This window comes from Nyctereutes procyonoides, unplaced genomic scaffold (genome assembly GCF_905146905.1).
Source record: "Nyctereutes procyonoides isolate TBG_1078 unplaced genomic scaffold, NYPRO_anot_genome, whole genome shotgun sequence".
NCBI classification, from domain to species: domain Eukaryota; kingdom Metazoa; phylum Chordata; class Mammalia; order Carnivora; family Canidae; genus Nyctereutes; species Nyctereutes procyonoides.
Genome location: NW_026575044.1, coordinates 32,830,003 through 32,842,658, shown reverse-complemented (window position 1 = coordinate 32,842,658; position 12,656 = coordinate 32,830,003). Strand labels below are relative to the sequence as shown.

Here is a 12,656-nt window from a genome sequence, read left to right as displayed (position 1 = left end):
GCTATAAGATGAGCAAGTTCTAAGAATCTAATGTAAAACATGGTGGTGGCTATAATTGACAACACTGTATTATATAATTTAAAATATACAATAAAACAAAAATATTATGCATATTGTAGTTTCCTTGTATATATGTGAATTACTAATTCTCAAGAATATTGAAAAGCATTGTGTAGATAATTTTGTCTTAGTACAAACTCTTAAGCAGATTATAAAATTTATTTGAGACAGGTTTTATTTTATAAATTAAATCAGAAACAATCATTCTAAAATTTATAATATCTCCCAGGGTATAGGTTATGTTGAAGCTTCCAAATTACAACCTATCATTCAAAGGAGAAAGCATCAGATTACTACTCCAAATTGCTTTTCCTGCATTTCACCCCCACACTTTCTACATAGTCCAGGTTTGCTCACATGTAAATGCCTCCAGAACAAGAATGGTATTTTATATCTTTTTTGTATTTACAGATGCCAACATAGCTCTTGAAAAAATGAAAACATGACTAAACTGAATTAATTTTTTTTCTTCTTTCTAAGTTTAGTCATCAAAATTATCTACTTGTCAAATCCAGTCAACTGGTATCTTTGACTTTGCTGACAACTCTTCTTTCCTTGAAACTAATTTCTTACAGCATTTTTCACTGTTCTATTTCTTCTATTTCTTGCATTAATTGTATACTTGTGTCTAAAATTGTATATTGCATTAGTCTGTCATCACATTCCCTTTATTCAAATATTTTCTGGTAATTTATTCTTAGCCTTCTCACTCTTAATGTTTTGTTTGTGGCATCAATTACTATTTCTCAAAACCATATAATGTAACTCAGTCCTTTTTCCTGAGAAATGCATTTAGATCCAATTTTTCCAATTGCCTACATATATAATTACCTGCATATCCCACCTCTGCTGCAAATTCAATTTAGTGCCATTTTTTTTTGTTGCATACTAAATTTTCCTATTGTTGGAACCCATGTTGCCTGTGTTAGAAAATTGTAAATTGTCTTAAATATTTATTAATGCATTCACCCTGCTTTATCTATATTTAATCAAACACTAAAAGAATCATAAACTATACACCCTTCTCTTATCCTCCTTTTTATTGCTAATATATTTCATACACACAGCATTTTTTCCCACGTACTATTGTAATTATCTTTTTACCGCTCTGTGATTTCAACTTCTATTTTCTCAAATCTACACTCTGCAAGTCGTGCTTCCAAATAAGCAAGTAGGACTGTGTACTTAACAAACATGGATCATGCACATACATATTATTCTGTTTAATTAGTGTATGAAGGTGATTCAAGCATGCTGTCTGTGTCCTCAAGAAACCCACACTTACAGGAGAGACACAGTTGTAAATAATGCTTAGACTATTATGAGCTGATACAAGTACTATGGGGAATTAAAAGGAGTATTCATTTTCTCAATCAACTATTGAGGAAGTCTTCAGGGTATTGTTATAAGCACTTGGATAGAGAACTGAATCGGAGAGATTTTTGTGCTCACGTTTTATCTTCAATGACAGAGGATGGAGGGGTCAAGGAAGGCTTCATGGGAAGATGACATAAGAAGTGAGATTTAAAAGTCACCATTTCTGATGATGGGCTTAAATACTCTTATTTTGATAAAAGGTGCAAAGATGAGTGTGATGTATTTGGTTAGAAATCACTGACACTGTTTCCTGTTCCTTAGATAAACATCCAGCAAATCAAAGAGCTTACACATCCTAAGTGGGCGTATACTGACCCCAATGGATATAATGAGATTTCCCATTCCAAAGTCGACTCAAATACTTTGAATTCTAAAAACAAAACAAAACAAAACAAAACAACAACAACAAACCCCTTTGAATTCTCCATTCTATGACATAGACCAGAAAATAGTCTGCTTTTAGGAAGCGATATTTTAGATAGAATTTTAAGGATGAGTAGTTTTATTTGAGTGAAGGGAAGGGGAAGTGGGATGAATATCAAATGCTGTTCATTGAGGTAGGGGGTGGCTTTAGGGAGATGGTATATTTAAGGAATTGAAGCAAGGCTAGTAGAACTGGAGTGCAAAGAATAGTTTGTCTCCTCAACATATTTAATTTTCTTAAGTGCAGATTCCAGAGACAAAACTGTTTTCATTTACATGGTTTCAGAACATGCCAAAAATGCCTGATATAGAGAATGATCTTTTTTTTTAAAGATTATATTCATTTATTTGAGAAGGAGAGAGAGAGAGAGAGAGCACAAGCAGAGAGGAGAGGGAGAGGGAGAAGCAAACTCCCAGCCTGTGGAGCAGGGAGTCCAACCAAGGACTTGATCCCAGGACCCTGATCCCAAGATCCCGAAAGCATGACCTGAGCCCAAGGCAGATGTTTAACTGACTGAGCCACCTAGGTGCCCCTAGAGTAGGATCTTAGTTATACACTTGTTAACTAAATTTATATATATATATATATATATATATATATATATATATATATATATATTAAATCAAAATCTATCCTTCAGTAATAGTAGCTCGAACTATGATTTAATATATCAAATCATAGTGTTTCTCAAAAATATTTTATCAAATTTTTATTTTCAGAGCCACTATTAAGAAGTGCTGGACAATGTTTACTTTAGAAAACTATAACTGTCCTCTTTGAACACCTATCTCCAGGAAACAATGGAAATAGATGGAACCGCCCCCTGGGTCTTTCCTCAGCTATTCCCTTAGGCTACCTAGATTTCTAAAGCACTCAGTGCCTGAGGAATTATTGTGATGAGTATTTCATCTGAAAATATTTGCACTGTGTCTGAGGCCTTCAATTCTAAATACATATGCATACAGTAGGAATTTCAGAACATGCTTGATCCAGCAGAAGAATATTTTGTATCTCCTAAGTGACTCTTTTCTTGATCCCCCACAATAAAGTCAACCATGCAAAGCCTAGTAGGTTTTGTTCATATTTTGGGTCCTAGTGAGGTAGAACAAAGTAATGTGAGGTAAAAGGAATGTCTCAAACAGGTTGGCTTTCAACTTTTTACTTCAGCACTTAACGTGAACTGACCTCTAGCAATTTGCTTAATCTTTGTGGTTCTCAGCTTGCAGGCATGTAAAATATAGCTAAAATACTAAGCACTTATGGGAAATAGATCATGTACCTAAAATAAGCACAGTTCTTTGCACAGAGAGAATTCTTTGCACTCAGAGAGTCATTTTCAATTCTCCACTCTGATTCTCCTGTTGCACTTATTTTGGGACTTGCATGGTTGTGACTCTAGGAATTAGAGGCAAACTAATATCCCTAAAATTCAAATCATGCTAATTGTATTTCATAAAAAAGTCCTTATTCAAGTACTCCAAAGGGTCCTAAGAAAAATAACATTTCACTTGTTGAGAAACTTCATTTTATTGTCTCCTCACTGTCAGTTAAGACCTCTGTTCTCAACTGTTCATTTTAACCATAAATTGAGGGTTATGGTGAAAATTCACCTGGTTTGTACTTATTTTTCTCTCAGGGAAAATAAGGGACTCTAAAAATAATATTCACACAAGGTGATGAAGCAATAGACCAGAATTTTCTTTTCTGCAAATTATAGTGTCAGTTATATTCCATTATATTTCTATTTTGATAGCAGTATTTCCGAATTCTGCCTGTATTTCCCACTTTGCCCTCCATGTCTTTACTATCCATCTCTTGTGACATTATTCCCTATGGAGCTTTTTGTAGAAATTGCTTAGATTCCCTTTTGTTAGCTCCCATAGGACCCTTTGCTACTTGACTGTCCTACTGAAAATATAACTAGCTCTATTTCTTCAAAGTAACAATTAAATAATTATCTTGTCTTCTTAGACCCTGCCCCTTGCTAAATATATGGATTTTTTCAATTTGTGAACAGTTGTTTTGTTTGACTATACTTTTACTGCATTATTTAAAAAAAATAATCCTTTGGAGTTATTAAATCCACACCCTGTTAATCACTCTGCCAAATATATTGTTTGGAATTTATTAATCATATTTTTTCAGATGGCTCCTATTTTCCTTCTTTTTTTTTCTATTTTCCTTTTTTTTTAACTAACTCTTCATAGTTAAATATTTTTTTCTTTATTTATTTATGATAGTCACACAGAGACAGAGAGAGAGAGAGAGAGGCAGAGACACAGGCAGAGGGAGAAGCAGGCTCCATCCACCGGGAGCCTGACGTGGGATTCGATCCCGGGTCTCCAGGATCGCGCCCTGGGCTAAAGGCAGGCGCCAAACCGCTGCGCCACCCAGGGATCCCCTTCTATTTTCCTTCTTAAAGGAAGTAAAAATACCCTGTTGTTTCATACTAAGCTAAACACATTCTAGGATCCGTAGTTTGATATCAATTCTGAAATATTTCACTACCAATACAGTGTATCACATGCCTTTTCCTACTTTTTTTTATATTTAGAATATTTTCTTTGGGCAGAAGTAATACTCATTTTTGCTTATCTTTTAAAGCTTTTAATGCATCTACCTAGGTATCAGTATTCCTGCAAGATTCTTTAAAAGAAAGATCTTTCCTTGTTCTCTAACAGAAACAAGTTTGAACTTATTTCCTAACCAATTCAAGATATATATATATATATCAAATGCAAATTCAAGTAAGATCACACTTTTTTTAAAGTTTAAGTGATTTAATTTATAACTTCATCAGTATGAATATCTATTCTATGGATACCAACAGCCCATTCTATCATTGCTTTAATTATCTTATATTAATAATTGGTTGCAAGCTATTTAAAGCATTATTAGCTCAATCAAATTGGTGTTGGATGTTCATGTATTTCTAGAGTGGGACAAATTAATCACCTCTCCTGAACTGTGACAAAATTGCATCTATCAGAAATTTGCATTATTCTGAAATAAATTAATGGGAAAGTATTTTTTTTACTGTATATATTTTATTATTGTAATGTTTCCCCTTTTTCAAAAAAAGTAACACACAAAATATAAAAACAAAAGGCATAAACCATAACTAGAGAGCTCAATGGTGTAACTATAAAATGAAAATCCAAGTAACCACCACCAGGCTCAGGAAGAGAACATTACTGCACCTCAAAAGCCAGGTTCATGCCCCTCACATCACTACTCACTTCCTTTCTTAAGGTGACCACTATCTTTGATACCATCATGTGATTTGTGTGTCTTTGTTTTTTCTGGATGGAATAACTCTCTAACTACATTTCTATGTCTGATATTTTTTGCTCAGCTTTTTTGCATACACATTATTCCATATAGCAGCAATTAATTTTCATTTCCTTATAGAGTTTTATTATATAAATACACCATAATTTATTTATCTAATCTATGATTGATGGGCATTTTGATCATTTCTAATTTTAGCAATTACAGATGAAGCTTCCATAAACATTCTTGTGCATCTCTGGAAAGTCACATTTATGACTAGTGATGATATTATCAGTACATATCTATAATTTTTATGGATGACTCCAATGAATTTTCTAGAATACTTACTCAATTTAGACCAAGAGGATAAGAGAGTTCTAGGTGTCCTACATTATTCCCAACAAAGTAAGCCCTATAAATCCTTCTGTGAATTGCTTTTTGGACTCTCAGTTCATCAACAGAAATCTGATTTTTCACGTAAATACGATTTATTGATCTGTTCCTTCTTGAACATGTCCTACTTAAGAAATAATATAAGTATTTTTTTTAAAGGTATTCTCGGGATCCCTGGGTGGCTCGGTGGTTTAGTGCCTGCCTTGGGCCCTGGGCGATCCTGAAGTCCTGGGATTGAGTCCCATATCAGGCTTCCTGTGTGGAGCCTGCTTCTCCCTCTGCCTGTGTCTCTGCCTCTCTCTCTGTATGTCTCTCATGAATAAATAAATAAAATATTAAAAAAATAAAAATAGAGGTATTCTTTTATATTATCTTTTAGATATCCAAAATCTTCAAAAGAGAAGGTAAATGGAAAGAGGTACACCCTGCTTATATACAAATACATATATATACACACAAAGAAGTGGCAGAAGTTAGAATTTGTACTTCAATTCAGCTTTAATTCTCATTTTTTCAGTCACTTGACCTTGATCCATTTCCTAAACAATAAATGCCTTCAAAATGTACCAGTTTACTGGGAGTAGCCTGGGTAGTTGGTAGGGAATGCTTCCATCTGAGAGGTTAATGATTATTCTATGCTGAAAATTTTCTATGGATTGTAGTTTATGAGACAAAATAAAAGAGGATCCAGTCTCAAGAAACAGGAATACCACAAACTAGGTGACAGTACTGGGCTGTATGCCAGTTTCAGTAGGCAATAGACTGGTTGAAAAATTAATTGAGCAAATTCTTAAAATTACCCTTGTGAAACCTCCACAAGTGAAGTAAAAAGACACACTTCCATCTCTGCTATCAATATAGTCTAGAAATACTAATAAGGAAAGTTCATTTTCCTCTTGGCTGTGTGTGTCTTTTTGTGTGTGTGTGTGTGAAAAAAGTAAAAGGTGACTCTATTGTCATTATTAAAACCTGATATGTCCTTCCCATGGTCATATTTAGTCTCACATTGTTCCTGGCTAAAAGCTCTAAAGCTATATAATGTTCATAGTTTTTTATTTGAGAGTTTCAACAATATTGCTTAAATATGCCTTTCTGTCATATATCTGTGAAAATTTCAACCATTGTCTTAATTATTATTGTGGTGTAGTAGGATATAATGTCTAATCAATTTTCACCATTAATCCTACCTAAACAATCCTCCCTTATATACAAAAAGGAGGAAATAAAAGACCCAATTTGCATAATGCTTTAATGTAGTCATGCTGAGCAACATGATTCACAGATAATCAACTTTGTTAAAGATAATGGTGTACCAATTTATAATACAGTGCTATGTTACATTGTTTGAAGGCTGAGGAGAAAGGAAAGAAAAGCAGATGTTTCCAGGGAATTTAGAGTGGTTTAAACAACAAAACAAAAAGAAAAAATAATTATTAAAGCAGTGTTCAAAAACAATTTTAAGAGGAAATATTTTTTTCAGACTAAATATAACAAAAAGACCTAATACACAAAGTCAGTAAAGTATCCCGGACATGCTTCTTTACCCTCTGTATCTTGCCCATTTTCAGTGGCCTCTGAAGAACCTATAATTGGCTGCTAACAATGTAGTTTGATAACCACTGAATTACTTATAAAAATGATGTCATTGTGGGATAAGACCATAAGTAGCTATAGCCTCCACTTAAAAAAAGAACTCTCTAAGACTATCAGAGAGAAATAGAATATGTGAATGGGATATGAAAAAAAATGGAAACATCCTAGTCTCTTTAGATAATTATTACATGAAATGGGACGAGTATATAAGCCAGGTGAACCTCAGTTTTCAATAGGTACAATTAAGAGTATAACATATACCTCAGTCATCCCTCAAAAAGATGACAGAAACTGAGCAATGTATTTTAAAAATGTTTTGTTTAAAAAAAGTCCAAAAACTTAACAGATGTAAGGCAGTAGTTTACTAAGTATTGAAAACTATTTACAAGGCCACTGATTAAATGTCCTTTTTCCACCAAGGACAGTATAGCAAATATTTTAGGTTTTGATGGCCATATCATTTCTATTAGCCACAGGTACTCAACTCATGTTATAATACAGAAACAGCCATACCAAATAAATAAACAGGTAGGTATGACGCTGTTGCAGTAACACATTATTTACAAAAACAAACAGTTGGCTGAATCTGCCCAGTGAACCACAGTTTGCCCACCTCTGCCCTAGAACCTTTCAACTCAAAGTGTGGTCCATAGACCAGCAGTGGCAGTATTCTGTGGGAACAGGACAGGCTACATAGATTGTGAGCCAAGGGCAAAATTAAAATGCAGGGCCTTTTGTTCATAAATTACTAAGAATATTAGTATGCTGACAGCAGAGTATTAAATCAAGTGTATGGCCTTTGTGCAATTCCACAGGCCCCACACCTGTGAATCCAGGATGGCCTTAACATTTTTTTAAAAATGCAGAACCTCAGAACCTACCCTTGACCTAGATTGAATCACAATCTGCACATCAATAAGGTCTTCAGATTATTCTTACTTACTTAGGTTTTGAGAAGCAATGATAGATTAAAGTGATTTTAAGCCTATATTTCCTGCTAGGAACCATCTAATGAAGTCTGTCATTACTTTCCTCAATGAGAAATGTACTTTGAAACTGGTAGAAAACTGTTTACAAAATAAATGAAAAATTAACATAGTCAACAAAGATGTTCTTGTACTCTCTAATCTCCCAATTAAATGATTTGCAACTTATCCTCAGTTATTTCTGCCACTCTAGCTGTATCTAACTGGTTGCTGAGTGCTGATCATTTCCTCAGGGAATTTTCTCATTCTGCGGTGCCTCTCAGGAGAGTATAGTGGTTAAGAATGTTGATTCTGGAGCTGAACTTCCTGGGTCTGTATGCTGGCCACACCTCTTACCAACTGTTTGATCTTGGACAGGTTGCTTAATTTGTCTATCTGTTTCAGTTCCCTTGTCTTTTAAGTAGAGAAGATAGTAACTTATAGCATTATTGTGAGTAGTAAATGACTTTTTGTATATAAACGACTAGTGTCCAACACACAGTAGACATTTATAAACATTAGATAATATTATCTTCAAATTACCATCACCTTTAGTTATTTTGGCCCTCATAATCAGTATCCTGAGCTCCTGCCATATTACCTTTTCTCAGTGTCACAGAGTAATTAGGATTAGCTGCACAGAAATTTGGAAGCAAAATTAGCCATGCTGCTATAGTACAAGAATAACAAGAATGATCTTTGTGAGAATAATATAATGGGAGCCAGGTAATTGTCCTAAGGATAAAATCAACACATAGAAATCAATTCCATGAAATCAAGTGTAATAAATTCAGTTGAGTCCAAGCAGGCTTTGAAATTCAAGAAGGTCTAGATCAGGAATAAAAAATTATAGCCTCTGGCTAAATCTAGCCTACTTCTTGTTTTTATAAATAAAGTTTTAATGGAACAGAGTCAGGCTCAATTCTTTTTCTTATTGTCAGTGCCTGCTTTTACACCAGAGAGTTGAGTAGTTATGATAGAGACCATATAACCCACAAAACCTAAAATGTTTAGTATCTGGCCCTTTATGAAAATAAACACAAATGTACTGGCTCTTGAGTATTATAGATGCAAGACAGAATTGGTGGGATTTTCAGGCAGAACTTGATCATTGAAAGAACCTTCTAAAATAGGCCTGAGAATAAAGTCTGAAAGAAATCCAATCATATGGCTGAGAATCAGGCCCTGGAGTGGGAGAGGGAACTAAGCCAGAATATTCAGGGGGTTGACTGCTTATCTTCATTGCTGAATCATTTGGGGACTCAATCCTCTTTAAAGAAAGAGGGAAAACTACTTCTAAAACACTTCTACTAAAACTCTAAACACTACTTCTAAAACTCCTGAAGTGAGTTCTATGATCGGTCTGGGTGAATTCCCTTGATTCTGGGGACAAATCAGGAAGTTGGCAGGAGGCTTTGTGATTAATACAATGTTTAGGGTACAACAATTATCATCTAAATCTATGTAACTGTTTTGATATCATCTTATTATAAGGTAAAAATTCTTTGATGTGGCATCTAAATTCTTCTTTTGAAAATCTTATATGCTCATAATTCCAGAGACACCATTGCATACTTGGCTTTGAATATGAAAAATATCTAGTTTTGAATCCAGCTTTTGCAGATATTTTTGTCTATAACCTAAAATATCCTTCCCTTGCCCTTCACCATAAAGCAGGTTGCAATTCATCCTATAAATAGCCAGCTCAAATACCATCTGTTCTGGAAATCCTTTCACTAGTCTTACAGGCATAATTAGTTATTCCTTTCACTATAAATGGAGAAGATCATGTTATAACACAGGAAATCAGTGGACACATAAAGCAGAAATCCAACATAGCAGCAGGATTCCATCTAGGAGTGATGTCTTCCACATGTAGCAAGCCAAAGTAACAGACTCCTCCCAGCATTGGTAGGAACAAAAAGCAGAAACCCACTACTCCTGGGCTTCATCCCAAGAGTAACACCATAATAGGATAAACTCATATAGTAGCTGTTCTTCCCCAAGTGGAAATGTTCAACAAGCAGGTAGTTTCCAGAATGTGTTAATAGATAAAACCACCTGGCAGTCTTTGCAGTGGTTTGTAGGTTAGTAGATACTGCCCTCTCAGAATAGTATGGAGAAATGGCATTCTGAGAAATAGAGTGTGCAAGAAAGAGGAAAATATTTAAATCTGGAGGAGTTTTCCTATCACAATAAAATATATAGGAGACATTCAGAGGTTTCTATCCTCCAAGATAACAAGTGAGGACATTTCACTCTTGAGAATGGGATTTCTGATTTAGATCTAGGGTAAACTACTGGACAATGGCCCTGGACAATGTAATAAAACATTGCTGGAAAATAAAAGCTACAGATTAGCCTTAATTCTTTCTCTCATACTTGACATGCAATCCATCAGGTAGTCATATCGGCTCTACCTTCAAAATATATTCCAAATAATCAAACCATTTATATCTTACCACTTAAACCACTATCATTCTGCTCTGAGTCACCATCTTCTCTTGCCTGAACTCTGCAGTAGCCTCTACCTGGTTTATCTGGTGGCAGTTTTGACCTCCCACCCCAGAAGATGCTCTCCATAAGGCAACTAGAAAAATTTTGTCAAAATATAAATCTAAGCATATCATTTTTATGATCAAAGTAATTCAACTACTTTCCTATAAACTTAAAGTAAAATTCAAGAATCACTATGGTTTGTAAGATCTGAGTTCCTGCTGCTTCTTTTCATAATCCCTATCGGATCTCCTTAACCATTGGGTTCCTCCAGCCATTTGATCCTTGATGCTTCTTGAGCATGTCAAGCAACTGCCTCAAGACTTTACTTTGCATTTACTTTCCCAACTACCTGGGACTCTTTTCCTTCAAATAGCCAAATAACTTTACTTCTCACTGCTTTCTACTTTCTCTTCAAACATTATCACCCCAACAAAAAAAAAAAAAAGCATCTCTGACCAACCATTTGAAAATATAGAAAAATTCATCATTTTCTATCACTTTATTCTACTTCATTTCTTCATAATGCTTATATTAAATTATATATTTATTAACTAATTATCTGTATCCTCCTACTAAAGAATAAATTCTATCAGAGCAGGGTTTTTTGTTTGTTTGTTTTGCCCTTGTATCCAGTGTCTACTAGAGGCCATGAGAATATAAGAGGAGCTCAAGAAGTACTTTTGAATTAAATAGTGGATAAAATTAATAACATCCAGGAAATGTGAATGTGAAAAGCGATAATAATGGTTTTACCCATATGATTGCCTTTTATTTAGTCATAAAATAAGTGTTAAGAGCATAGAAAACTTGTTTTCCCTAGTTTGATTCTATGCTGCTTGGCTGTTCTCTGGCATAATAGTGGTTTATCTCTGTCTGCCTTCTTTTTTTTTTTTTTTTAAGATTTTATTTATTCATGATAGACAGAGAGAGAGAGAGAGAGAGGCAGAGACACAGGCAGAGGGAGAAGCAGGCTCCATGCAGGGAGGCCGACGTGATCCCGGGACTCCAGGATCACACCCTGGGCCAAAGGCAGGCGCTGAACCACTGATCCACTCAGGGATCCCCTCTGTCTGCCTTTAACCTCCTATGTGTTTGCCACCACCCCTTGGATGATTTGATGGACATGGATATGAGCCCTTTGAGACCCCAGATCTATCTTGTCAGTTAAGAACTAAAGGCTGACAAAGATGACCATTTAAAGATGGAAAATGATGAAAACGAGCACCAGTTATCTTTAATAACAGTCAGTTTACGGATTGGTGCAAAGGATGAATAGCACATTGTTGAAGCAAAGGCAATGAAGTACAAAGGCAGTCCAAAGGAAGTCACACTGGAAACTTTGAAAATCTCTGCACAGCCAACATTTCCCTTGGGGGCTTTGAAATAACACCGCTTGTGGTCTTAAAAGAGACATGTTGTTCAGGGCCTGTGCATAATGGTGGATAGCACTTAGTAGCTTTGGGGGAAGATGCAGAGTAAAGTAAAGAGGAAGAGGATGTGAAACTCCTTAGCATATCTGGAAAGCAGTCTAACCTTGGAAGTGGTAGCACATTTCCACGGGGAGGAAAAATTGGTGCTAGTGAAAATGATGATGAAGATGAAGATGATGATGATGATGATGAAGATGATGATGAACATGATAAGGAGGGAGAAGCAGAAGAAAAAGGTCCAGTAAAGAGTCTATATGAGATACTCCAGCCAAGAATGCAAACCAGAATGAAAGACTCAAAACCATCAACACCGAGATCAAAAGGTCCCCAACCTTTCAAAAAACAGGAAAAATACTACGAGAAACCCCAAAAGACCTAGTCCTATAAAGGACATTAAAGTCAAATTATGATTGCATATAGAAAAAGGTAGTTCTTTCTCCAGAGTGGAAGCCAAGTTCATCAATTATGTAAAGAGTTTCTTTCAGATGACTGACCAGGAGGTTATTCAAGATCTCTGGCAGTGGAGGAAGTCTCTTTATTAAAATAGTTTAAGTGGCACCTGGGTGGCTCAGTGGTTGAGTGTCTGCCTTTGGCTTAGGTCATGATCTTAGGGTCCTGCGATCAAGACCTCCCCACAGGGAG

At 35.3% G+C, this 12,656-nt stretch overlaps 1 pseudogene; it reads left to right on the top strand.

Moving 5' to 3' along the window:
• Nucleotides 1-12,424, top strand: part of LOC129508654 (nucleophosmin-like) — a 56,721-nt pseudogene extending 44,297 nt beyond the window's left edge.
• Nucleotides 12,425-12,656: the final 232 nt, after the last annotated feature.